Source organism: Salmo salar, chromosome 05 (genome assembly GCF_965601325.2).
Source record: "Salmo salar chromosome 05, fSalSal1, whole genome shotgun sequence".
NCBI classification, from domain to species: domain Eukaryota; kingdom Metazoa; phylum Chordata; class Actinopteri; order Salmoniformes; family Salmonidae; genus Salmo; species Salmo salar.
Genome location: NC_138295.1, coordinates 11,627,508 through 11,655,372, shown reverse-complemented (window position 1 = coordinate 11,655,372; position 27,865 = coordinate 11,627,508). Strand labels below are relative to the sequence as shown.

At 46.1% G+C, this 27,865-nt stretch overlaps 1 protein-coding gene across 1 annotated transcript in view; it reads right to left on the bottom strand.

Annotated features, from left to right (window-relative positions):
• The window catches only part of LOC106591301 (neuroligin-3), a 321,864-nt gene that overhangs the window by 129,289 nt on the left and 164,710 nt on the right, over positions 1-27,865 (bottom strand). The gene's annotated exons all lie outside the window — the stretch shown is intronic.

Sequence of the window (27,865 nt, the reverse complement as noted above, 5' to 3'; positions counted from 1 at the left end):
GTGTAGACTGGACCTGGTTGAGATCGATTCCTTTAGGGTCCCAGGTGTAGACTGGACCTGGTTGAGATCGATTCCTTTAGGGTCCCAGGTGTAGACTGGACCTGGTTGAGATCGATTCCTTTAGGGTCCCAGGTGTAGACTGGACCTGGTTGAGATCGATTCCTTTAGGGTCCCAGGTGTAGACTGGACCTGGTTGAGGTTGATTCCTTTAGGGTCCCAGGTTAAGACTGGACCTGGTTGAGGTTGATTCCTTTAGGGTCCCAGGTTAAGACTGGATGCCTGGTGATGAATATTGTTTTCGTTGACTCTACTTGGTTAAGTCAACTCCAAAAGCTTGAGGTGGGTCATCAAGCACAAAGAACGGTCGGGAATCACTGATGTGCAGTGTGTTGTATGTTGTACAATGTGAAGCTTCAGGATAGAAAAGGGACTAAATGAACTGACATTACAGTGTTTCTACCAAGTCAAGGTAACTTGCAAAGACCACAAATCCCCCCCACCCCTCATTCTACCCCACCCATTTTAGCCCAAACTATCAAGCTCTCTGGCTCTCCAGTGAGATCCTGACTTATTGGAGAACATGATTGTTAGTAAAATAAAAGGGCTGTGTGACCACATGTCATCTCTACATTATGGGAAATCAATGTTGAGCCTCCCTGGATGATCACATATCACCCTGTCTATCGACCCGCCGTGATGAGAACCACATGTATCTATGAATGCTGTTGTGTTGTGACACTGAGAGAAAAGGAAGGGGAGATGGAAACTAAGAGGCCCTGAATAATGTAGATGAAATGTTCCCTCATAAATCATGACCTCTTTAGTGTAGGCATTTATTTCAACAAAAACAAAACAGTTTTTTGTACTTCATGATTGAAATGTTCTGATGTTCAGAGATTTTACTACAGGATATAGAACATGAAGTAGAAATGATGAGTAGAAGTGCTTTATGTTAAATACACAATACACAGTATACAAAAGTATGTGGACACCCCTTCAAATTAATGGATTCGGCTATTTCAGCCACGCCCGTTGCTGACGTGTATAAAATTGAGCACACAACCATGCAATCTCCATAGACAAACATTGGCAGCAGAATGGCATTATTGAAGAGCTCAGTGACTTTCAACGTGGCACTGTCATAGGACCGTCACATTACCAACAAGTAGTTTGTCAAATTTCTGCCCTGCTAGAACTGCCCCGGTCAACTGTAAGTGCTGTCAGGAGAACGTTAGAATGCTACCTGCCCCCGTGCACAAAATGAGGTCCATACAGCAATGGTTTGTCAAGATCGGTGTGGAAGAACTTGACTGGCCTGCACAGAGCCCTTACCTCAACCCCATCGAACACCTTTGGGATGAATTGGAATGCCGACTGCGAGCCAGGCCTAATCGCTCAACATCAGTGATCTGACCTCACTAATGTGGTTGAATGGAAGCAAGTACTAAATCCTTCAGCTATGGCTTGTACCTCGAGAGGAGAGTAATATGAACACATAAGCCGTTAGCAGTTGTACAGGGCTCTACATGTTTCCAATGTACAGAACATGGACTAGATGGACTAGACATTTCCACTGAATCCTATCTTCTCACATGATAGCGTGTGACACCTCTCTTTGGGACATAATGTGTTCATGTTAACACTGTGCCACTATAACCACATCTTTAGGGCTCTGTACCAAACGAGAGAGAGAGAGAGAGAGAGAGAGAGAGAGAGAGAGAGAGAGAGAGAGAGAGAGAGAGAGAGAGAGAGAGAGAGAGAGAGAGAGAGAGAGAGAGAGAGAGAGAGAGAGAGAGAGAGAGAGAGAGAGAGAGAGAGAGAGAGAGAGAGAGAGACTCTATAACGGTGTCTCCAGGGCTCAGGCCCAGCTGTATGTTGGGTAATAGAATGTTAAATCATCTGACGTCCCAGAGGACCTCTCAATAGACTCAGTGTCCATCAACCCTCCTCAACATGGGTTGCATCCCAAATGGCTCCCCATTCCCTATATCGGGCACTATGCGCCCTGGTGAGAAGTGGTGTACTAGATAGGGAATAGGGTGCCGTTTAGAACACAAACAGGGAATAACAGACAGGAAAAGGAAATTAAACGAATGCAGACATGCATTCATTGAGTTCACTGGCTGCTTCTAAATCTAAACAATCCAAATAAACAAGACGTTAACATTTATAAAAGCAGCCCTACATCTGATCTAGCTTGTTGCAGGTGCGTGGGAATAATTCAATAATACATTAAGGTTCTGTTGAAGGTGAAAAGGCAGACGCGTAGCCCTAAGCTTGAATAAAACAAAATGATATTGTCTGGCAAGAGCAGTGTGCAGGTTTTCCTTTTCTTAAAAAAAGAAACAAATGTATTAATATAGGCACCTTAACATAGGCACCTTAACATAGGCACCTTAATATAGGCACCTTAACATAGGCACCTTAACATAGGCACCTTAACATAGGCACCTTAATATAGGCGCTTTTTGGCAGTGATAAGAGGGGCAGGACATCAGCAGAAGGCTAAGGCAGGTTGATAGGCTCAAATCGAAGACTTCTTCACAGCTCTTCTTGGTGATCCAACGTGAAGTTGCCATATATCATAAAATATCAGCAAATAGTCATTGTATATTTGCAATTTTAAACTGGGTGGTTCGAGCCCTAAATGCTGATTGGCTGACAAGCCATGGTGTATATCAGAGGGTATGCCACGGGTATGAAGAAACATTCATTTTTACTGCTCTAATTACATTGGTAACCAGTTTATAATAGCAATAAGGCAACTCGGGGGGTTTGTGATATATGGCCAATACACCACGGCTAAGGGCTGTATCCAGGCACTCTGCGATGCGTCGTTCCTGATTGGCCATATACCACAAACCCCCTCGTGCCTTATTGCTTAAATATATAATCTACACGGGCAACAGCCAAAATAAATAGTCTCTGTATTAGGCTTAACACATCCAATCTAAACCCGGCCGGCAACAGGTAGCCAGCCTATGGGTACGATTCCACAGCCGCCCCTTGAGAACAACAGTGAATCTGCCTTACAGGTAGTGATGGGTCAATCGCGAACAAACGGCTCTTTTTGAACTGATCTTTTAGGTGAATGTCGGGAACCGAATCGCTTCTGTGAAAGAGCCGTTCATTTGTCTCCCTGACTTGCATATGGTTACGACTGCTTTTTGTGCTCCAGACATCCACTATCTGCAGATAAGTTAGAACATCGTTCTCTGAAGATGGTCATTACGGGGCGGCAGGTAGCCAAGTGGTTAGAGCGTTGGGCCAGTAACCGAAAGGTTGCTAGATTGAATCCCCAAGCTGACAAGGTAAAAATCTGTTGTTCTGCCCCTGAACAAGGCAGTTAACCCACTGTTCCTAGGCTGTCATTGTAAATAAGAATTTGTTCTTAACTGACTTCCCTAGTTAAATAAAAAAAATAAAAAATGGTTCACTGCAGGAAGAATAGGTAGTGAGAAGAGAGCCTCAGTATGGTCTGAAAGCTTCTGTAAAAGCCGAATATTTCAGTCAACCATGAGTGAGAAAGTTACAGAGGCATAACTATCATACCCTCCCCAAAATGATAACCTCCCCTGTTATTATAATGGTGAGAGGTTAGCATGTCTTGGGGTATAATAATATATTATTGCTAACCTCTCCTGTTATTGTAATGGTGAGAGGTTAGCATGTCTTGGGGGTATAATAATATATTATTGCTAACCTCCCCTGTTATTGTAATGGTGAGAGGTTAGCATGTCTTGGGGGTATAATAATATATTATTGCTAACCCTCCCTGTTATTGTAATGGTGAGAGGTTAGCATGTCTTGGGGGTATAATAATATATTATTGCTAACCTCCCCTGTTATTGTAATGGTGAGAGGTTAGCATGTATTGGGGTATAATAATATATTATTGCTAACCCTCCCTGTTATTGTAATGGTGAGAGGTTAGCATATCTTGGGGGTATAATAATATATTATTGTTAACCTCCCCTGTTATTGTAATGGTGAGAGGTTAGCATGTCTTGGGGGTATAATAATATATTATTGCTAACCTCTCCTGTTATTGTAATGGTGAGAGGTTAGCATGTCTTGGGAGTTTAATAATATATTATTGCTAACCTCTCCTGTTATTGTAATGGTGAGAGGTTAGCATGTCTTGGGAGTTTAATAATATATTATTGCTAACCTCTCCTGTTATTGTAATGGTGAGAGGTTAGCATGTCTTGAGGGTATAATAATATATTATTGCTAACCTCCCCTGTCATTGTAATGGTGAGAGGTTAGCATGTCTTGGGGGTATAATAATATATTATTGCTAACCTCTCCTGTTATTGTAATGGTGAGAGGTTAGCATGTCTTGAGGATATGGTATTATGATATTTGTGTGTCTGATTCATTCAGGACTATCCGTAACCATGGTAGCATCCACATTAATGTAGAAGTGTATAGAAATATATTCCATTCTTATTTACAACAAACGTGACTCCAAAAGGACACAATACTTTATATACCATTCATTTATATTGGGCACAAAATAATCTGAAACACAACCAAAACAAACAACAAATTCATTTTTGTTGAGTCACAAGCTTGATGTCGTCATTGCGTTCTAGGAATATGGGACTAAATACTACACTTTCTACTACTTTAATACACAAGTGAATTTGTCCCAATACTTTTGGTTCCCTAAAATGGGAGAGACTATGACCAAAACGTGCTGTAATTTCTAAACGGTTCACCCGATATGGATTAAAATATCCTGAAATCTGTGTCTGAAATGAAAGCTGACAATCTGCATGTTAAGCTCATAGTCATTGTACTGTATCATTTCAAGTGCTGGAGGACAGAGCCAAAACAACAAAAAACGTGTCACTGGAGCTCACTGTATTTCATGAATGAACAGAAATGACAGTTTTAGTTTTGGTGACCAGGAGGACAGTGTAACACTAACGTTCTAGAATACTGAAATCAGTATCACTACTGGTGATATATTTAGTTAGTAATTTAACAAACAACACAAAGAAAGAATGAATGTGGCCGAATTGGCGGGAGTTTGGAGAGTCACACGTCTAGTGGGTCATTATCACCACAAACAGAAAAACAGACAGGAAAATATGGATTTAATGGAATCCACTCCCTTAGATATGAAATAAATTGGTTGGCACTAAATCCACTAAACACCACCAAAGAGATAAGAATTGGGAAAATGGTAAATTCCCAAGATTCTTCATCAACATAGAGTGCATTTGGAAAGTATTCAGACCCTTTGACTTTTTTCACATTTTGTTACATTACAGCCTTATTCTAAAATTGATTTAATATTTTTTTTCCCCTCATCAATCTACACACAACATCCCTTAATGACAAAGCAAAAACAGTTTTATTGACATTTTGGAAAAATGGAAATATAACATTTACATAAGTATTCAGACCCTTTACTCAGTACTTTGTTGAAGAACCTTTGGCAACAATTACAGCCTTGATGCTACAAGCTTGTCACACCTGTATTTGGGGAATTTCTCCCATTCCTCTCTGAAGAGCCTCTCAAGCTCTGTCAGGTTGGATGGGGAGCATTGCTGCACAGCTATTTTCAGGTCTCTCCAGAGATGTTCGATCGGGTTCAAGTCCGGGCTCTGGCTGGGCCACTTAAGGACATTCAGAGACTTGTCCCGAAACCACTAATGCGTTGTCTTGGCTGTGTGCTTAGGGTCATTGTCCTATTGGAAGGTGAACCGTCGCCCCAGCCTGAGGTCCTGAGCGCTCTGGAGCAGGTTTTCATCAAGGAACTCTCAGTACTTTGCTCCGTTCATCTTTCCCTCGATCCTGACTAGTCTTCCAGTCCCTGCTGCTGAAAAACATCCCCACAGCATGATGTTTCCACCACCATGCCTCACCGTAGGGATGATGCCAGGTTTCCTCCAGACATGACGCTTGGCATTCAGGCCATTTGGTTTCATCAGACGAGAGAATCTTGTTTCTCATGGTCTGAGAGTCTTTAGGTGCCTTTTGGCAAACTCCAAGCGGGCTGTCATGTCCTTTTACTGAGGAGTGGCTTCCATCTGGCCACTCTACCATAAAGGCCTGATTGATGGGAGTGCTGCAGAGATGGTTGTCTTTCTGGAAGGTTCTCCCAACTCCACAGAGGAACTCTGGAGCTCTGTCAGAGTTACCATCGGGTTCTTGGTCACCTTCCTGACCAAGGCCCTCTTGGGGATCTTCAAAGCTGCAGAAATGTTTGGTACCCTTCCCCAGATCTGTGCCTCAACACAATCCTGTCTCTGAGTTCTAAGGACAATTCCTTCGACCTCATGCCTTGGTTTTTGCTCTGACATGCACTGTCAACTGTGAGACCTTATATAGACAGATGTGTGGTGGACATCAGGTGGACTCCAATGAAGTAGTAGAAACATCTCAAGGATGATCAATGGAAACAGAATGCACCTGAGCTCAATTTCGAGTCTCATAGCAAAGGTTCTGAATACTTATGTAAATAAGGTATTTCAGATTTTTTTATACATTTGCAAAAAAAGTCTAAAAACCTGTTTTTGTTTTGTCAGTATGGGTTATTGTTTGTAGATTGCTGAGGATTAGATTTAAAACATTTTTTTTTTTGAATAAGGCTGTAACGTAACAAAATGTGGAAAAAGTCAAGAAGTCTAAACACTTTCTGTCTACATCTCCTTACATAGTTCACGGTCCAGCATCCAAACAGAAGACATGCTGGCCTGGCTTATATGTCTCCAAGGATCAGTGGTGAAAAAAAACATGTGTGTATATATATATATATATATATATATATATATATATATATATATATATATATATATATATATATATATATATATATACATATAAGGATCTCATACTCTACCAGACAATATCTAGTCAACATACTCTACCAAACACTCTCTAGTCAACATACTCTACCAGACAATATCTAGTCAACATACTCTACCAGACAATATCTAGTCAACATACTCTACCAGACAATATCTACTCAACACACTCTACCAGACAATATCTAGTCAACATACTCTACCAGACAATATCTAGTCAACATACTCTACCAGACAATATCTAGTCAACATACTCTACCAGACAGGCTCTTCTCAACTCTGTGATTGTCACCTCACCTCCTGCTCTCCTCTCTCTGACTCCCTGTTGGTCCAACCACAGAGGGTGGTAAGGGGAAAGGGCATGGATCATGGGTAGGGCTCAGCCACGCTAGGTGTCATAGGAAGCTAGACAGGGGTAACACACACACACACACACACACACACCACACACACACACACACACACACACACACACACACACACACACACACACACACACACACACACACACACACACACACATCAACAGATGGTCTCCTTCAGGATGACAGAGATAGCAGGAGGACATAGAGAGAGGGATGGATGGAGAGAAAGTGAGAGAGAGGGAGGAAGAGAGATGAAGGAGGAGGGAGAGAGAGTGAAATGGGAGGTTGTGGGGAAGAGAGAGAGAGTGAGAGAGAGCAGTGAAAGAATAGAGAAACATAGAGAAGATGCTTTAGCAGAAATTAGAGTCTCTGTCTGTCTCTCTCTGTCTATCTCTGTCTCTCTCTGTCTCTCTCTCTCTCTCTCTCTCCCTCTCTCTCTGAGCAGATCCTCCTCCAAATGGTTCACAGTGACTTCACACACAGCAACACAACATGTCACTGGTGTTAGGAGACTATAGGTGATGTAGTGTAGAGGTAATGACTGGGGTTAGGAGACTATAGGAGATGTAGTGTAGAGGTAATGACTGGGGTTAGGAGACTATAGGAGATGTAGTGTAGAGGTAATGACTGGTGTTAGGAGACTATAGGAGATGTAGTGTAGAGGTAATGACTGGGGTTAGGAGACTATAGGAGATGTAGTGTAGAGGTAATGACTGGGGTTAGGAGACTATAGGAGATGTAGTGTAGAGTTAATGACTGGTGTTAGGAGACTATAGGAGATGTACTGTAGAGGTAATGACTGGGGTTAGGAGACTATAGGAGATGTAATGTAGTGATTCCCTGACCTGTCAATGTTTTTAATTTGCTGTTTTTGATTTTGTTATACTGTGAATTCTCTGGTTTTTACTAGATTATTTGTAGTTTTTTATGTTGTTTGTCAGTAATTTTTGTAATGACTTGGTGCTGCCTATCTTGGCCAGGACGCTCTTGAAAAAGAGATTTTAAATCTCAATGAGCCCTTCCTGGTAAATGAAAGGTTTAATAATACATGTTTTATTTAAATGGGGATTGGGACCATTTTCACTCTCCCTGTGTTGAATATTAAACTAGTTAAATATGCAGGTTGGGACCTCTTTCATTCTCCCTGTGTTGAATATCCAGCTAGTTAAATACAGTGAGGGGAAAAAAGTATTTGATCCCCTGCTGATTTTGTACGTTTGCCCACTGACAAAGAAATTATCAGTCTATAATTTTAATGGTAGGTTTATTTGAACAGTGAGAGACAGAATAACAACAACAAAAAATCCAGAAAAACGCAGGTCAATAATATTATAAATTGATTTGCATTTTAATGAGGGAAATAAGTATTTGACCCCCTCTCAATCAGAAAGATTTCTGGCTCCCAGGTGTCTTTTATACAGGTAACGAGCTGAGATTAGGAGCACACTCTTAAAGGGAGTGCTCCTAATCTCAGTTTGTTACCTGTATAAAAGACACCTGTCCACAGAAGCAATCAATCAATCTGATTCCAAACTCTCCACCATGGCCAAGATCAAAGAGCTCTCCAAGGATGTCAGGACAAGATTGTAGACCTACACAAGACTGGAATGGGCTACAAGACCATCGCCAAGCAGCTTCGTGAGAAGGTGACAACAGTTGGTGCGATTATTCGCAAATGGAAGATACACAAATGAACTGTCAATCTCCCTCGGCCTGGGGCTCCATGCAAGATTTCACCTCGTGGAGTTGCAATAATCATGAGAATGGTGAGGAATCAGCCCAGAAGTACACGGGAGGATCTTGTCAATAATCTCAAGGCAGCTGGGACCATAGTCACCAAGAAAACAATTGGTAACACACTACGCCATGAAGGACTGAAATCCTGCAGCGCCCGCAAGGTCCCCCTGCTCAAGAAAGCACATATACATGCCCGTCTGAAGTTTGCCAATGAACATCTGAATGATTCAGAGGACAACTGGGTGAAAGTGTTGTGGTCAGATGAGACCAAAATGGAGCTCTTTGGCATCAACTCAACTCGCCGTGTTTGGAGGAGGAGGAATGCTGCCAATGACCCCAAGAACACCATCCCATGCACCGTCAAACATGGAGGTGGAAACATTATGCTTTGGGGGTGTTTTTCTGCTAAGGGGACAGGACAACTTCACTGTATCAAAGGGATGTGCCATGTACCGTCAAATCTTGGGTGAGAACCTCCTTCCCTCAGCCAGGGCATTGAAAATGGGTCGTGGATGGGTATTCCAGCATGACAATGACCCAAAACACATGGCCAAGGCAACAAAGGAGTGGCTCAAGAAGCACATTCAGGTCCTGGAGTGGCCTAGCCAGTCTCCAGACCTTAATCCCATAGAACATCTGTGGAGGGAGCTGAAGGTTCGAGTTGCCAAACGTCAGCCTCGAAACCTTAATGACTTGGAGAAGATCTGCAAAGAGGAGTGAGACAAAATCCCTCCTGAGATGTGTGCAAACCTGGTGGCCAACTACAAGAAACGTCTGACCTCTGTGATTGCCAACAAGGGTTTTGCCACCAAGTACTAAGTCATGTTTTGCAGAGGGGTCAAATACTTATTTCCCTCATTAAAATGCAAATCAATTAATAACATGTGTTTTTCTGGATTTTTTCTGTCTCTCACTGTTCAAATAAACCTACCATTAAAATTATAGACTGATCATTTCTTTGTCAGTGGGCAAATGTACAAAATCAGCAGGGGATCAAATACTTTTTTCCCTCACTGTATGCAGGTTGGGACCTCTTTCATTCTCCCTGTGTTGAATAGTCAGCTAGTTAAATATGCAGGTTGGGACCTCTTTCATTCTCCCTGTGTTGAATAGTCAGCTATTTAAATATGCAGGTTGGGACCTCTTTCATTCTCCCTGTGTTGAATATCCAGCTAGTTAAATATGCAGGTTGGGACCTCTTTCCTTCTCCCTGTGTTGAATAGTCAGCTAGTTAAATATGCTGGTTGGGACCTATTTCATTCTCCCTGTGTTGAATAGTCAGCTAGTTAAATATCCAGGTTGGGACCTCTTTCATTCTCCCTGTGTTGAATAGTCAGCTAGTTAAATATGCAGGTTGGGACCTCTTTCATTCTCCCTGTGTTGAATAGTCAGCTAGTTAAATATGCAGTATTCAAGCCAATGGCCGCTAGTGTATAATGCGATGCAGCATCCAAACAAACAATCCTGGCCATTAGAATCCAGAGGAATCTGGAGATAGAACTCTATGTATTACCCAAACCAGACTGACAGACCCTACCTCGACATTGGCAGCATTTTAAAAAGCATTTAATATAGACAATGGTTACGTTTCAATTGGAAAGGCAGCAGCTAGTTGTTTTCTTTAGAATAAAGATATTTCAGAAGTCATGTTATGTCTATATACAGTGTTGTAACGATGTGCAAATATGGAAAGTACAAAAGGGAAAATAAATAAATACAAAAGTATTCATCCCCCTTGGTGTTTTTCCTATTTTGTTACATTACAACCTGTAATTTAAATGGATTTTTATTTGGATTTCATGTAATGGACATACACAAAATAGTCCAAATTGGTGAAGTGAAATTTAAAAAATAACTTGTTTAAAAAAATTCTAAACAATTTAAAACAGAAAAGTAGTGCGTGCATATGTATTTTCCTCCCTTGGTATGAAGCACCTGAATAAGATCTGGTGCAAACAATTACCTTCAGAAGTCACATGATTAGATAAATAACGTTCACCTGTATGCAATCTAAGTGTCACATGATCTGTCACATGATCTCAGTATACATACACCTCTTCTGAAAGGCCCCTGAGTCTGAAACACCACTAAGCAAGGGGCCCCACCAAGCAAGCGGCACCATGAAGACCAAGGAGCTCTCCAAACAGGTCAGGGACAAAGTTGTGGAGAAGTACAGATCAAGGTTGGGTTATAAAAAATATCAGAAACTTTGAACATCCCACAGACCATCATTGAATCCATTATTAAAAAATGGAAATAATATGGCACCAGAATAAACCTGCCAAGAGAGGGCCACCCACCAAAACTCACAGACCAGGCAAGGAGGGCATTAATCAGAGAGGTAACAAAGAGAACCCCGAAGGAGCTGCAAAGCTCCACAGCGGAGATTGGAGTATCTGTCGATAGGACCACTTTAAGCCGTACACTCCACAAAGCTGGGCTTTACGGAAGAGTGGCCAGAAAAAGCCATTGCTTAAAGAAAAAAATAAGAAAACATGTTTGGTGTTTCGCCAAAAGGCATGTGGGAGACTCCCCAAAACATATGGAAGAAGGTATTCTGAGCTTTTTGGCCATCAAAAATTTCATCACCCCGAGAACACCATCCCCACAGCATGATGCTGCCACCACCATGCTTCACTGTGGGGATGGTGTTCTTGGGGTGATGAAAGGTGTTTGGTTCGCGCCAGACATGGAGTTTTTCATCAGCAGGGACTGGGAAACTGGTCAGAATTGGAGGAATGATGGATGGCGCTAAATACAGGGAAATTCTTGAGGGAAAGCTGTTTCAGTCTTCCAGAGATTTGAGACTGGGACGTAGGTTCACCTTCCAGCAGGACAATGATCCTAAGCATACTGCTAAAGCAACACTCGAGGGGTGTCACGCCCTGACCATAGAGAGCCTTTTATTCTCTATTTTGGTTAGGTCGGGTGTGACTAGGGTGGGTAATCTAGGTTGTTTTATTTCTATTTTGGCCTGGTATGGTTCCCAATCAGAGGCAGCCGTTTATCGTTGTCTCTGATTGGGGATCATATTTAGGCAGCCATTTCCCCACTGTGTTTTGTGGGATCTTGTTTTGTTTTTGTGTAGTTGCCTGCGAGCACTCCAGAATGTCACGTTTAGTTTGTTCTTTCTTAGTTTTTTTGTGCGGTTCACTTCAAATAAAATGTTGAACCGATTTCACGCTGCGCTTTAGTCTGAATGTTCTTACGACGATCGTGACAGAAGATCCCACCACAACAGGACCAAGCAGCGTACCCAGGAGGAGAGAGTATCCTGGACAAGGGGAGGAGATTTTGGATGGGAAGGGATCCTGGACTTGGTAGGAAATCCTGGCAGGACAGGATCGCCTTCCTTGGCGGCAGACGCAAGGAGAGAAGGGAGGACAGTGACAACACCGGGGTTCGCGGCCACAAGGAAAGCCCAAAGGGACACGGGGTGGTCGGCGGAGCCGAGGAGCGAACCAGAGCCAATCTGGGAGAAGAGGGACAAATTGGAGGAGAGTGAACGGAGAGAGTCAGAGACCGTTAGTGAGCTGATGGAGAAATTGGAGGAGAGAAATGAGAGAGTTGTTGTGTTGGTGTATGATGCACGACATTCGCCCTAAGGAGTGTGTTATCTGTTTGATGCCACCTGAGTCAGCTCTCCGTACTCATCCTGAGGAGCGTGCTAGCAGTCTGGTAAAAACTGTGCCAGCTCCACACACCAGGACTCCAGTACGCCTCCACAGCCCTGTACGTCCTGTGCCAGCTCTCTGCACTCGCCTTGAGGAGCGTATCATTTGTCCGGTACCATGTGTGCCGGCTCTATGCACCAAGTCTCCAATACACCTTCACAGCCTAGTACGTCCTGTGCCAGCTCCCCGCACTCGCCATGTGAAATGTGTCATTGTTCGGGTACAATTTGTGCCGGCTCTACGCACCAGGTCTCCAGTGCGCCTCCACAGCCCTGTACGTCCTGTGCCAGCTCACTGCACTCGTCGTCCGAAGTGTGTCATCGTTCCGGTACGATTTGTGCCGGCCCTACGCACCAGGTCTCCAGTGCGCCTCCACAGCCAAGTACGTCCTGTGCCAGCTCCTCGCACTCGCCCTGAAGAGCGTGTCACCAGTCCGGTGCAACCTATACCGGTCCCACGCATCAGGCTCCAGTGCGCCCCTCCTGTCCGGTATGTCCTGTGCCTGCTCCTTGCACTCGCCCTGAAGAGCGTGTCACCAGTCCGGTGAAACCTGGGCCGGTCCCACGCATCAGGCCTCCAGTGCGCCTCCACAGTCCGGCATGTCCTGTGCCTGCTCCCCGCACTCGCCCTGAAGTGCGTGTTACCAGTCCGGTGCCACCTGTAGCGGCTCTACGCACTAGGCCTCCAGTGCGCATCAACAGTCTAGAGCTTCCGGCAATGGTCCCCAGTCCAGAGTTGCCGGCGACGGTCCCCAGTCTAGAGCTTCCGGCGATGGTCCCTGGTCCAGAGCTTCTGGTGACGGTTCCTAGTCCAGAGCTTCCGGCAACGGTTCACAGTCCAGGGCTTCCGGCGATGGTTCACAGTCCAGAACCTCCTGCGACGTTACACAGTCCGGAACCTCCTACGACGGTCCACAGTCCGGAACCTCCTACGACGGTCCACAGTCCGGAACCTCCTACGACGGTCCACAGTCCGGAACCTCCTACGACGGTCCACAGTCCGGAACTTCCTACGACGGTCCACAGTCCAGAACCTCCTACGACGGTCCACAGTCCGGAATCTCCTATGACGGTCCACAGGCCGGAGTCCTCCTTTGCGCCGATGCCCAGTCCAGGCACGGCGTCCAGTCCCGCTCCAAGGCCAGAGCCTTCCTCTGCGCCGATGTCCAGTGCAGGCATGGCGTCCAGTCCCGCTCCAAGGCCGGAGCCTTCCTTTGCGCCGGTGCCCAGTCCAGGCACGGCGGCCAACTCAGCTCCATGGTCGGAGCCTTCCTCTGCGCCGAGGCCCAGTCCGGGCACGGTGTTCTACCCGGCTCCATGGCCGGACCGGTGGTCTGGGCGGGGGCAAAGTCCCTCACCAGAGCCGCCACCGATGCTGGTGGATCCACGAGCGGAGTGGGTACTTCGCCCGGCACTGGAGCCGCCACCGACGCTAAATACCCACCCGGACCCTCCCCAATAGAGTCAGGTTTTTCCGCACCTTTGGGGGGGGGGGGGGGGGGGTACTGTCACGCCCTGACCATAGAGAGCATTTTTATTCTCTATGTTGGTTAGGTCGGGGTGTGACTAGGGTGGGTAATCTAGGTTATTCTATTTCTATGTTGGCCTGGTATGGTTCCCAATCAGATGCAGCAGGTTTATCGTTGTCTCTGATTGGGGATCATATTAAGGCAGCCATTTCCCCACTGTGTTTTGTGGGATCTTGTTTTGTTTTTGTGTAGTTGCCTGTGAGCACTCCAGAATGTCACGTTTCGTTTGTTCTTTATTGTTTTTTTGTGCGGTTCACTTCAAATAAAATGTCGAACCGATTTCACACTGCGCTTTGGTCTGAATGTTCTTACGACGATCGTGACAAGGGGTTTAAGGGGAAACATCTAAATGTCTTGGAATGGCCTAGTCAAAGCCCGACCTCAATCCAATTGAGAATCTGTGGTATGACTTAAAGATTGCTGTACACCAGCGGTACCCATCCAAGGAGCTGGAGAAGTTTTGCCTTGAGGAATGGGCAAAACTCCCAGTGGCTAGATGTGCAAAGCTTATAGAGACATGCCCCAAGAGACTTGCAGCTGAAATTGCTGCAAAAGGTGGCTCTACAAAGTTTTCTTCTGGCAACAGTTCACAAATCTTGCTGCTGTGATGGCACACTGTGGTATTTCACCCAATAGATATGGGAGTTTATCAAAATTGGATATGTTTTCGAATTCTTTGTGGGTCTGTGTAATTTGAGGGAAATTTGTGTCTCTAATATGGTCATACATTTGGCAGGAGGTTAGGAAGTGTAGCTCAGTTTCCATCTCATTTTGTGGGCAGTGTGCACATAGCCTGTCTTCTCTTGAGAGCCAGGTCTGCCTACGGCGGCCATTCTCAATAGCAAGGCAATGCTCACTGAGTCCGTATATAGTCAAAGCTTTCCTTAATTTTGTGTCAGTCACAGTGGTCAGGTATTCTGCTTAGGGCCAAATAGCATTCTAGTTTGCTCAGTTTTTTGTTAATTCTTTCCAATGTGTGTCAAGTAATTATCTTTTTGTTTTCTCATTATTTGGTTGGGTCTAATTGTGTTGCTGTCCTGCGGCTCTGTGGGATCTGTTTGTGTATGTGAACAGAGCCCCAGGACCAGCTTGCTAAAGGGATTCTTCTCCAGGTTCATCTCTCTGTAGGTGATGGCTTTGATATGGAAGGTTTGGGAATCGCTTCCTTTTAGGTGGTTGTAGAATTTAACGTCCCTTTTCTGGATTTTGATAATTAGCAGGTATCGGCCCAATCCTTCTCTGCATGCATTATTTGATGTTTTATGCACTGAGTATATTTTCTCTCTGGCCTCATAGCATAATGGTACGTGTGAAAAGTAATGTCGGGGGGAAAGAGGGGTGAGGAGGAGGGCGTGAGGAGAGGAGTGTAGGGGTGAGGGGAAGGAGCAGAGAGGATCTGGGAATGGGGGAGAAAGGAAGAGAAGTGGTGAGGGAGGGAGGAATGGGGAGGAGAGTGTGAGGAGGAAGGCATGAGGCTTGTTATTGTTATTGAGCTGAAGGGGGACGTCAAGCAGACATGGACTAAATGGAGAGAATAAACGGGGAGGGGGAGAGGAAAGAGGAGGAGGAGATATAGGAGAAAAGGGGAGGAAGAGGGAGAGAGGAATAACAGTGATGATGCAACCGAATAGCAGTTTTAGCCTTTTGCCAGAGTCTCTCTCTATCTCCCTCTCTCTCCTTCTCTCTGGAGCTGCCAGCTAACAAGGCTGTCTGTGTCCCCTTTTCCCTCTAGGACAACCCTCCCTCCTTTTTCTCCTCTCTCTCTCTCTCTCTCTCTCTCTCTCTCTCTCTCTCTCTCTCTCTCTCTCTCTCTCTCTCTCTCTCTCTCTCTCAGACTGGGGAAGAAAAGACCCACACAGTGATAGCCTTGACAGCCCCCTAAGAATCCCCCACAACATAACAGTTCCAACTTCCCCCAGCTACCCCAGTCATCAGCACACTACTGAATGGGAGCCTCAGGGGTGTGGATGGGAGGATGGAGGGAGGGATGGTAGGGGGCCACCCTCCACACATAGAGCCACATAAAGAGCTAGTGTGTGGTGATGAGCAGACCAGAGGACAGGACACCCCCCACCCGGCAGGCTCATCACCCAGGTTAAAGCCTTCTCACAGAGGACACCCCACACCAGGCAGGCACATCACCCAGGATAAAGCATTCTCACAGAGGACACCACACACCAGGCAGGCACATCACCCAGGATAAAGCATTCTCACAGAGGACACCCCACACCAGGCAGGCACATCACCCAGGATAAAGCCTTCTCAGAGAGGACACCCCACACCAGGCAGGCACATCACCCAGGATAAAGCCTTCTCACAGAGGACACCCCACACCAGGCAGGCACATCACCCAGGATAAAGCCTTCTCACAGAGGACACCCCACACCAGGCAGGCACATCACCCAGGATAAAGCATTCTCACAGAGGACACCACACACCAGGCAGGCACATCACCCAGGATAAAGCCTTCTCACAGAGGACACCCCACACCAGGCAGGCACATCACCCAGGATAAAGCCTTCTCACAGAGGACACCCCACACCAGGCAGGCACATCACCCAGGATAAAGCATTCTCACAGAGGACACCCCACACCAGGCAGGCACATCACCCAGGATAAAGCCTTCTCACAGAGGACACCCCACACCAGGCAGGCACATCACCCAGGATAAGCCTTCTCACAGAGGACACCCCACACCAGGCAGGCACATCACCCAGGATAAAGCCTTCTCACAGAGGACACCCCACACCAGGCAGGCACATCACCCAGGATAAAGCATTCTCACAGAGGACACCACACACCAGGCAGGCACATCACCCAGGATAAAGCATTCTCACAGAGTGTTTTCTCTTCTTTCTCGTATCGGTCAGGAATTCCGAAAGACATTCCGAAAAACAGGACGTGTGAAGGGAAAGGGGGGCGGTGTAGGATCTGAAAGAAATGTAATTCCCATTTGGATGAATGTACAGTTCCTCTGTTTACAGCTCACTGACCAATGACATGACTGGAGAGAGAGAGTGAAAGAGAGGGAGGGAGGGAGAATGAGGGATCAACAGCAAAAGAGAGCTTCTTTATATAAGGTTGAACACTGAAGACCATTCACCCTCTTTTTCTCATCCCGTTTCCGGTGAAAAGAAAAAAGGCAGAAAGAAAGACTTGTGAAAACAAGCTAGCTGTGTCACATCCGGTTTCCCTTTCAATTGTCATCTCTCTCATACAGACAAGGAACAACATCCTGTTCTAGCTGAGTGAATGTAACATGTGACAATATCTCTCTAACTAGTCAATGGTAAAAAGGAAGGCATGGATCCCAATAGAACTCGTTACGAATCAAAAATTAAAGCAATATCTGGCAGCCATGAACAGAAACAAAGTTCCTGTCTCTGTGAAGGTATATTCAGCATCTCAAGGACCTCACTGCTCTACAATATTCATTCCTACAATTGAATAACAGGCTCCTCAGCAGCAATTGCAGCTCTTTGTCAGGGATTCCCCCTGGTACTGCTGCTCATTACATTCATCAGCTCCGGAGGTCTACGTCACCGGCCTTCTAGGCGTCACTGAACTGGATCATTACCACTAACCCTGGACTGTCTTGTCTCATTACGCACACCTGGTTCCCATTCCCCCTGATGTGTATATATGTGCCCTCTGTTCCCCATTGTCCTTGTTGATTATTGTTCCATATCCGTTGGTCTTGTGAGTACCTGGGCTCTGTTGTATCGGCTGTTACCGTGTTAGTGTGCACTTGTTATTACGGGTCTCGTCCCGTGTATTGTTATTTTGGGTCTCGTCCCGTGCATTTATTAGAGGGTAAGACCTCGCTCTTTGTTTGGGTTACAGCCCTGTGTTATATGCAGTGCCGGGCAAAAGTTTTAGGCAGGTGTGAAAAATGCTGTAAAGTAAAAATGCTTTCAAAAATAGACATGTTAACAGATTATATTTATCAATTAACTAAATGCAAAGTGAGTGAACAGAAGAAAAATGTAATCCATATTTGGTGTGACCACCCTTTGCCTTCAAAACAGCATAAAGTAGGTACACTTGCACAAAGTCAGGGATTTTGTAGGCATATAGTCAGGTGTATGATTAAACTATTATACCAAACAGGTGCTAATGATCATCAATTCAACATCTAGGTTGAAACACAATCATTAACTGAAACAGAAACAGCTGTGTAGGAGGAATAAAACTGGGTGAAGAACAGCAAACATGGTGAGGTTGCTGAAGACAGTTCACTGTCAAAAGTCATACACCATGGCAAGACTGAGCACAGAAACAGGACATAAGGTAGTTATACAGCATCAGCAAGGTCTCTCCCAGGCAGAAATTTCAAGTCAGACAGGGGTTTTGAGATGTGATGGCCAAGCTCTTTTGAAGATGGTCAACGAAACGGGCAACGTTGAGGATCGTAGACGCAGTGGTCGGCCAAGGAAACTTACTGCACCAGATGAAAGACACATCATGCTTACTTCCCTTCACAATCGGAAGATGTCCAGCAGTGGCATCAGCTCAGAATTGGCAGAAAACAGTGGGACCCTGGTACACCCATCTACTGTCCGGAGAATCTGGTCAGAAGTGGCCTTCATGGAAGACTTACGGCCAAAAAGCCATACCTCCGACGTGGAAACAAGGCCAAGCGACTCAACTATGCACGAAAACAGAGGAACTGGGGTGCAGAAAAATGGCAGCAGGTTCTCTGGATTGATGAGTCAAAATTTGAAATATTTGGCTGTAGCAGTAGGCAGTTTGTTCGCCGAAGGGCTGGAGAGTGGTACACAAATGGGTTTCTGCAGGTAACAGTGATGCATGATGGAGGTTCCTTGCAAGTTTGGGGCTGCATTTCTGCAAATGGAGTTGGGGATTTGGTCAGAATTAATGGTCTCCTCAATGCTGAGAAGTACAGGCAGATTATTATCCATCATGCAATACCATCAGAGAGGCATCTGATTGGCCCCAAATGTATTCTGCAGCATGACAACGACCCCAAACATACAGTGAAAGTTATTAAGAACTATCTTCAGCATAAAGAAGAACAAGGAGTCCTGGAAGTTATGGTATAGCCCCCATAGAGCCCTCATCTCAACATCATCGAGTCTGTCTGGGAAAATGAAGAGAGAGGAGCACCTGAGGCTGCCTAAATCCACAGAAGAACTGTGGTTGGTTCTCCAAGATGTTTGGGCCAACCTACCTGCCGAGTTCCTTCAAAAACTGTGTGTAAGTGTACCTAGAAGAATTGATGCTGTTTTGAAGGCAAAGGGTGGTCACACCAAATATTGATTTTATGTAGATTTTTATTCTGTTCACTCAACCTGCATTTTGTTAATTGATAAATATAATCTATTAACATGTCTATTTTTGAAAGCATTCTTATTTTACAGCATTTTTTCACACCTGGCTAAAACTTTTGCACAGTACTGTGCAAGTATTCATCCCCCTTGGCGTTTTTCCTATTTTGTTGCATTACAACCTGTAATTTAAATTGATTTTTATTTGGATTTCATGTAATGGACATTCACAAAATAGTCCAAATTGGTGAGTAAAAAAATAAAATAAAAACTTTTCTAAAAATTCTAACAAATTCTAAATGAAAAAGTGGTGCGTGCATATGTATTTACCTCCTTGGGTATGAAGCCCCTAAATAAGATCTGGTGCAACCAATTACCTTCAGAAGTCACATGATTAGTTAAATAAAGTCCACCTGTGTGCAATCTAAGTGTCACATGATCTGTCACATGATCTCAGTATACATGCACCTGTTCTGAAATGCCCCAGAGTCTGAAACACCACTAAGCAAGGGGCATCACCAAGCAAGCGGTACCATGAAGACCAAGGAGCCCTCCAAACAGGTCAGGGACAAAGTTGTGGAGAAGTACAGATCAGGGTTGGGTTATAAAAAAATATCAGAAACTTTGAACATCCCACGGAGCACCATTAAATCATTATTAAAAAAAGAATATGGCACCACAACAAACCTGCCAAGTGAGGGCCGCCCACCAAAACTCACAGACCAGGCAAGGAGGGCATTAATCAGAGAGGCAACAAAGAGAGCAAAGATAACCCTGAAGGAGCTGCAAAGCTCCACAGCGGAGATTGGAGTATCTGTCCATAGGACCACTTTAAGCCGTACACTCCACAGAGCTGGGCTTTACGGAAGAGTGGCAAGAAAAAGCCATTGCTTAAAGAAGGAAATAAGCAAACACATTTTGTGTTTGCCAAAAGGCATGTGGGAGACTCCCCAAACATATGGAAGAAGGTACTCTGGTCAGATGAGACTAAAATTGAGCTTTTTGGCCATCATGGAAAACTCCATGTCTGGTGCAAACCCAACACCTTTCATCCCCCCAAACTTCCGGTTTGGAGCGAGCAGTCGCACCACGCTTCGCTCCACAGGTAATATTCCACTTCGCTACATTACAACAGCTTGATTTGTTTGATCTGAGCAATTCTTCTTAGCTAGCTACATAGCCGTCTTTGTATCAAAGATAATTGTGTAGTTTAGAGTAACTGAGTAATTATCGAGGCTAGCTATCTTCGTCCTGCTAATGTAGTCAACACTGCTAGCTGCTAGCTAGCTAGTCATCACTGTTAGCTAGCCAACTTCTACCGACTAGCAGCACCGCAGAAACTATTACATTACAACGCAACGACTTGATTAGTGTGGTGTTAGTGTTAGTTAGCCAGCTACATAGTTGTCTGTGCTGTCTCTGTATCTAAGATAATTGTGTAGTTTGAGTTTGAGTATTATCGAGGTGTGCTAGCCAGCCGCGACGCGGCGCCAGACTTACTCAACACACCTAGTCATCATTAACCCACTGCCAGATAGCCATCCGTTACCGACTAGCAGCGCTGTAGTTACTACGATTTGACTGGTGCAGTGTTACCTAGCTAGCTACCTAGTTGTCTTTGTCATAGCTTGATAATTGTTAATTGATAATTGTTAGCTAGCCAGCCATCGAGGTTAGCTAGCCAGCTATTTCCGTCCCCCGCGACGCCATTTTTCCTAACCTAGCCGACTATTACCGACGAGCAGCATTGTTGAAACTAAATACACTACAAGGAACGTCTTGATTAGTGTTATGTTAGTTAGCTAGCTACAAAGTTGCTTTGTATCATGACAAGGTGTAGTACTGAAACTACCGAGGTTACCTAGCCAGCTACACGTTCAAAGTCAACAACACAGCCACTGCTAGCTAGCCTACTCCACCAGCCAGCAGTACTGTATCATTTTAGTCAATAACATTTTTGCAACGTAAGCTTAACTTCCTGAACATTCGAGACGTGTAGTCCACTTGTCACTCCAATCTCATTTGCATTAGCGTAGCCTCTTCTGTAGCTTGTCTACTATGTGTCTGCCTATCCCTGTTCTCTCTCCTCTGCACAGGCCATACAAACGCTCCACACCGCGTGGCCGCTGCCACTCTAACCTGGTGGTCCCAGCGCGCACGACCCACGTGGAGTTCCAGGTCTCCGGCAGCCTCTGGAACTGCCGGTCTGCGGCCAACAAGGCTGAGTTCATCTCAGCCTATGCTACCCTCCAGTCCCTAGACTTCCTGGCGCTGACGGAAACATGGATCACCACAGATAACACTGCTACTCCTACTGCTCTCTCCTCGTCTGACTACGTGTTCTCGCATACCCCTAGAGCATCGAGCCAGCGGGGTGGTGGCACTGGAATCCTCATCTCTCCCAAGTGGACATTCTCTCTTTCTCCCCTGACCCATCTGTCTATCTCCTCATTTGAATTCCATGCTGTCACAGTTACCAGGTTCCCTTGGAGAGTTCATCAATGAGCTTGACGCCTTGATAAGTTCCTTTCCTGAGGATGGCTCACCTCTCACAGTTCTGGGTGACTTTAACCTCCCCACGTCTACCTTCGACTCATTCCTCTCTGCCTCCTTCTTTCCACTCCTCTCCTCTTTCGACCTCACCCTCTCACCTTCCCCCCCTACTCACAAGGCAGGCAATACGCTTGACCTCATCTTTACTAGATGCTGTTCTTCCACTAATCTCATTGCAACTCCCCTCCAAGTCTCCGACCACTACCTTGTATCCTTTTCCCTCTCGCTCTCATCCAACACTTCTCACTCTCCCCCTACTCGGATGGTATTGCGCCGTCCCAACCTTCGCTCTCTCTCTCCCGCTACTCTCTCCTCTTCCATCCTATCATCTCTTCCCTCTGCTCAAACCTTCTCCAACCTATCTCCTGATTCTGCCTCCTCAACCCTCCTCTCCTCCCTCTCTGCATCCTTTGATTTCCTCTGTCCCCTATCCTCCAGGCCGGCTCGGTCCTCCCCTCCTGCTCCGTGGCTCGACGACTCACTGCGAGCTCACAGAACAGGGCTCCGGGCAGCCGAGCGGAAATGGAGGAAAACTCGCCTCCCTGCGGACCTGGCATCCTTTCACTCCCTCCTCTCTACATTTTCCTCTTCTGTCTCTGCTGCTAAAGCCACTTTCTACCACTCTAAACTCCAAGCATCTGCCTCTAACCCTAGGAAGCTCTTTGCTACCTTCTCCTCCCTCCTGAATCCTCCTCCCCCTCCCCCCCCCTCCTCCCTCTCTGCGGATGACTTCGTCAACCATTTTGAAAAGAAGGTTGACGACATCCGATCCTCGTTTGCTAAGTCAAACGACACTGCTGGTCCTGCTCACACTGCCCTACCCTGTGCTTTGACCTCTTTCTCCCCTCTCTCTCCAGATGAAATCTCGCGTCTTGTGACGGCCGGCCGCCCAACAACCTGCCCACTTGACCCTATCCCCTCCTCTCTTCTCCAGACCATTTCCGGAGACCTTCTCCCCTACCTCACCTCGCTCATCAACGCATCCTGGACCGCTGGCTACGTCCCTTCCGTCTTCAAGAGAGCGAGAGTTGCACCCCTTCTGAAAAAACCTACACTCGATCCCTCCGATGTCAACAACTACAGGCCAGTATCCCTTCTTTCCTTTCTCTCCAAAACTCTTGAACGCACCGTGCTTGGCCAGCTCTCTTGCTATCTCTCTCAGAATGACCTTCTTGATCCTAATCAGTCAGGTTTCAAGACTGGGCATTCAACTGAGACTGCTCTTCTCTGTGTCACGGAGGCTCTCCGCACTGCTAAAGCTAACTCTCTCTCCTCTGCTCTCATCCTTCTAGACCTATCTGCTGCCTTTGATACCGTGAACCATCAGATCCTCCTCTCCACCCTCTCCGAGCTGGGCATCTCCGGCACCGCGCACGCTTGGATTGCGTCCTACCTGACAGGTCGCTCCTACCAGGTGGCGTGGCGAGAATCTGTCTCCGCACCACGTGCTCTCACCACTGGTGTCCCCCAGGGCTCTGTTCTTGGCCCACTCCTATTCTCGCTATACACCAAGTCACTTGGCTCTGTCATATCCTCACATGGTCTCTCATATCATTGCTATGCAGATGACACACAATTAATCTTCTCCTTTCCCCCTTCTGACAACCAGGTGGCGAATCGCATCTCTGCATGTCTGGCAGACATATCAGTGTGGATGACGGATCACCACCTCAAGCTGAACCTCGGCAAGACGGAGCTGCTCTTCCTCCCGGGGAAGGACTGCCCGTTCCATGATCTCGCCATCACGGTTGACAACTCCCTTGTGTCCTCCTCCCAGAGTGCTAAGAGCCTTGGCGTGACCCTGGACAACACCCTGTCGTTCTCCACCAACATCAAGGCGGTGACCCGATCCTGTAGGTTCATGCTCTACAACATTCGCAGAGTACGACCCTGCCTCACACAGGAAGCGGCGCAGGTCCTAATCCAGGCACTTGTCATCTCCCGTCTGGATTACTGCAACTCGCTGTTGGCTGGGCTCCCTGCCTGTGCCATTAAACCCCTACAACTCATCCAGAACGCCGCAGCCCGTCTGGTGTTCAACCTTCCCAAGTTCTCTCACGTCACCCCGCTCCTCCGCTCTCTCCACTGGCTTCCAGTCGAAGCTCGCATCCGCTACAAGACCATGGTGCTTGCCTACGGAGCTGTGAGGGGAACGGCACCTCCGTACCTTCAGGCTCTGATCAGGCCCTACACCCAAACAAGGGCACTCCGTTCATCCACCACTGGCCTGCTCGCCTCCCTACCTCTGAGGAAGCACAGTTCCCGCTCAGCCCAGTCAAAACTGTTCGCTGCTCTGGCACCCAAATGGTGGAACAAGCTCCCTCACGACGCCAGGACAGCGGAGTCAATCACCACCTTCCGGAGACACCTGAAACCCCACCTCTTCAAGGAATACCTGGGATAGGATAAAGTAATCCTTCTAACCCCCCCCTTAAAAGATTTAGATGCACTATTGTAAAGTGGTTGTTCCACTGGATATTATAGGTGAATGCACCAATTTGTAAGTCGCTCTGGATAAGAGCGTCTGCTAAATGACTAAAATGTAAAATGTAAATGTAACACCATACCCACAGTGAAGCATGGTGGTGGCAGCATCATGCTGTGGGGATGTTTTTCATTGGCAGGGACTGGGAAGCTGGTCAGAATTAAAGGAATGATGGATGGAGCTAAATACAGGGAAATTCTTGAGGGAAACCTGTTTCAGTCTTCCAGAGATTTGAGACTGGGACAGAGGTTCACCTTCCAGCAGGACAATGACCCTAAGCATACTGCTAAAGCAACACTCGAGTGGTTTAAGGAGAAACATCTAAATGTCTTGGAATGCCCTAGTCAAAGCCCAGACCTCAATCCAATTGAGAATCTGTGGTAGAACTTAAAGATTGCTGTACACCAGCGGAACCCATCCAACTTGAAGGAGCTGGAGCAGTTTAGCCTTGAAGAATAGGCAAAAATCCCAGTAGCTAGATGTGCCAAACTTATATAGACTTGCCCCAAGAGACTTACAGCTGTAATTGCTGCAAATGGTGGCTCGACAAAGTATTGACTTTGTGGGGAGGGGGTGAATAGTTATACACGCTCAAGTTTTCATTTTTTTTGTCATATTTCTTATTTCTTCACAATAAAAAATATTTTGCATCTTCAAAGTGGTAGACATGTTGTTTAAATCAAATGATACCAACCCCCCAAAAATCAATTTTAATTCCAGGTTGAAAGGCAACAAAATAGGAAAAATGCCAAGGGGTGAATACTTTCGCTAACCACGATATACGTGTTTGTTTTGGGCTTCGTCCCCGTTATGTTCATGAGTAGAGAAAAAAAAAAACGATTTGGTATTCCTGCGCCTGTCTCCTATCATTACACAACGTGACACTCTTTGCTAAAAGCCTGGACAGATTGTGCTATAGTGCTGCTATATAGATCCATACAGTACTAGTGGCCATGGAATCATGAGAGAGAATCTAGAGAAGCTAGAGAAGCTTCAAAAAACAAGCTGCTCTCCTCTACTACTCAGGTCTCTCTCTCCTCTACTCAGGTCTCTCTCTCTCCTCTACTCAGGTCTCTCTCTCCTCTACTCAGGTCTCTCTCTCCTCTACTCAGGTCTCTCTCTCCTCTATTCAGGTCTCTCTCTCCTCTACTCAGGTCTCTCTCTCTCCTCTACTCAGGTCTCTCTCTCTCCTCTACTCAGGTCTCTCTCTCCTCTACTCAGGTCTCTCTCTCCTCTACTCAGGTCTCTCTCTCTCCTCTACTCAGGTCTCTCTCTCTCCTCTACTCAGGTCTCTCTCTCCTCTACTCAGGTCTCTCTCTCCTCTACTCAGGTCTCTCTCTCTACTCAGGTCTCTCTCTCCTCTACTCAGGTCTCTCTCTCTCCTCTACTCAGGTCTCTCTCTCTCCTCTACTCAGGTCTCTCTCTCTCCTCTACTCAGGTCTCTCTCTCTCCTCTACTCAGGTCTCTCTCTCTCCTCTACTCAGGTCTCTCTCTCTCCTCTACTCAGGTCTCTCTCTCTCCTCTACTCAGGTCTCTCTCTCTCCTCTACTCAGGTCTCTCTCTCTCCTCTACTCAGGTCTCTCTCTCTCTCCTCTACTCAGGTCTCTCTCTCTCTCCTCTACTCAGGTCTCTCTCTCTCTCCTCTACTCAGGTCTCTCTCTCTCTCCTCTACTCAGGTCTCTCTCTCTCTCCTCTACTCAGGTCTCTCTCTCTCTCCTCTACTCAGGTCTCTCTCTCTCTCCTCTACTCAGGTCTCTCTCTCTCTCCTCTACTCAGGTCTCTCTCTCTCTCCTCTACTCAGGTCTCTCTCTCTCTCCTCTACTCAGGTCTCTCTCTCTCTCCTCTACTCAGGTCTCTCTCTCTCTCCTCTACTCAGGTCTCTCTCTCTCTCCTCTACTCAGGTCTCTCTCTCTCTCCTCTACTCAGGTCTCTCTCTCTCTCCTCTACTCAGGTCTCTCTCTCTCTCCTCTACTCAGGTCTCTCTCTCTCTCCTCTACTCAGGTCTTTCTCTCTCTCTCCTCTACTCAGGTCTCTCTCTCTCTCCTCTACTCAGGTCTTTCTCTCTCTCTCCTCTACTCAGGTCTCTCTCTCTCTCTCCTCTACTCAGGTCTCTCTCTCTCTCTCCTCTACTCAGGTCTCTCTCTCTCTCTCCTCTACTCAGGTCTCTCTCTCTCTCTCCTCTACTCAGGTCTCTCTCTCTCTCTCCTCTACTCAGGTCTCTCTCTCTCTCTCCTCTACTCAGGTCTCTCTCTCTCTCTCCTCTACTCAGGTCTCTCTCTCCTCTACTCAGGTCTCTCTCTCCTCTACTCAGGTCTCTCTCTCTCTCCTTTACTCAGGTCTTTCTCTCTCTTATTTCACTTATAATTTACTGTATCACAATTCCAGTGGGTCAGAAGTTTACATACACGAAGTTGACTGTGCCTTTAAACAGCTTGGAAAATTCCAGAAAGCTTCTGATAGGCTAATTGACATAATTTGAGTCAATTGGAGGTGTACTTGCGGATGTATTTCAAGGCCTACCTTCAAACTCAGTGCCTCTTTGCTTGACATTATGGGAAAATCTAAAGAAATCAGCCAAGACCTCAGAAAAAGAATTGTAGACCTCCACAAGTCTGGTTCATTCTTGGGAGAAATTTCCAAATGCTTGAGGGTACCATGTTCATCTGTACAAAAAATAGTATGCAAGTATAAACACCATATGACCACGCAGCCGTCATACCGCTCAGGAAGGAGATGCGTTCTGTCTCCTGGAGATGAACGTACTTTGGTGTGAAAAATGCAAATCAATCCCAGAACAACAGCAAAAGACCTTGTGAAGATGCTGGAGGAAACGGGTACAAAAGTATCTATATCCACAGTAAAATGAGTCTTATATCGACTTAACCTGAAAGGCCGCTCAGCAAGGAAGAAGCCACTGCTCCAAAACCGCCATAATAAAGCCAGACTACGGTTTGCAACTGCACTTGGGGACAAAGATCGTACTTTTTGGAGAAATGTCCTCTGGTCTGATGAAACAAAAATATAACTGTTTGGCCATAATGAGCATCGTTATGTTTGGAGGGAAAAAAATGCTTGCAAGCCGAAGAACACCATCCCAACTGTGAAGCAGGGGGGTGGCAGCATCATGTTGTGGGGGTGCTTTGCTGTAGGAGGGAATGGTGCACTTCACAAAATAGATGGCATCATGAGGAAGGAATATTATGTGGATATATTGAAGCAACATCTCAAGACATCAGTCAGGAAGTTAAAGCTTGCTCACAAATGGGTCTTCCAAATGGACAATGACCCCAAGAATACTTCCAAAGTTGTGGCTAAATGGCTTAAGGACAACAAAGTCAAGGTATTGGAGTTGCCATCACAAAGCCCTGACCTCAATCCTATAGAAAATTTGTGGGCAGAACTGAAAAAGTGTGT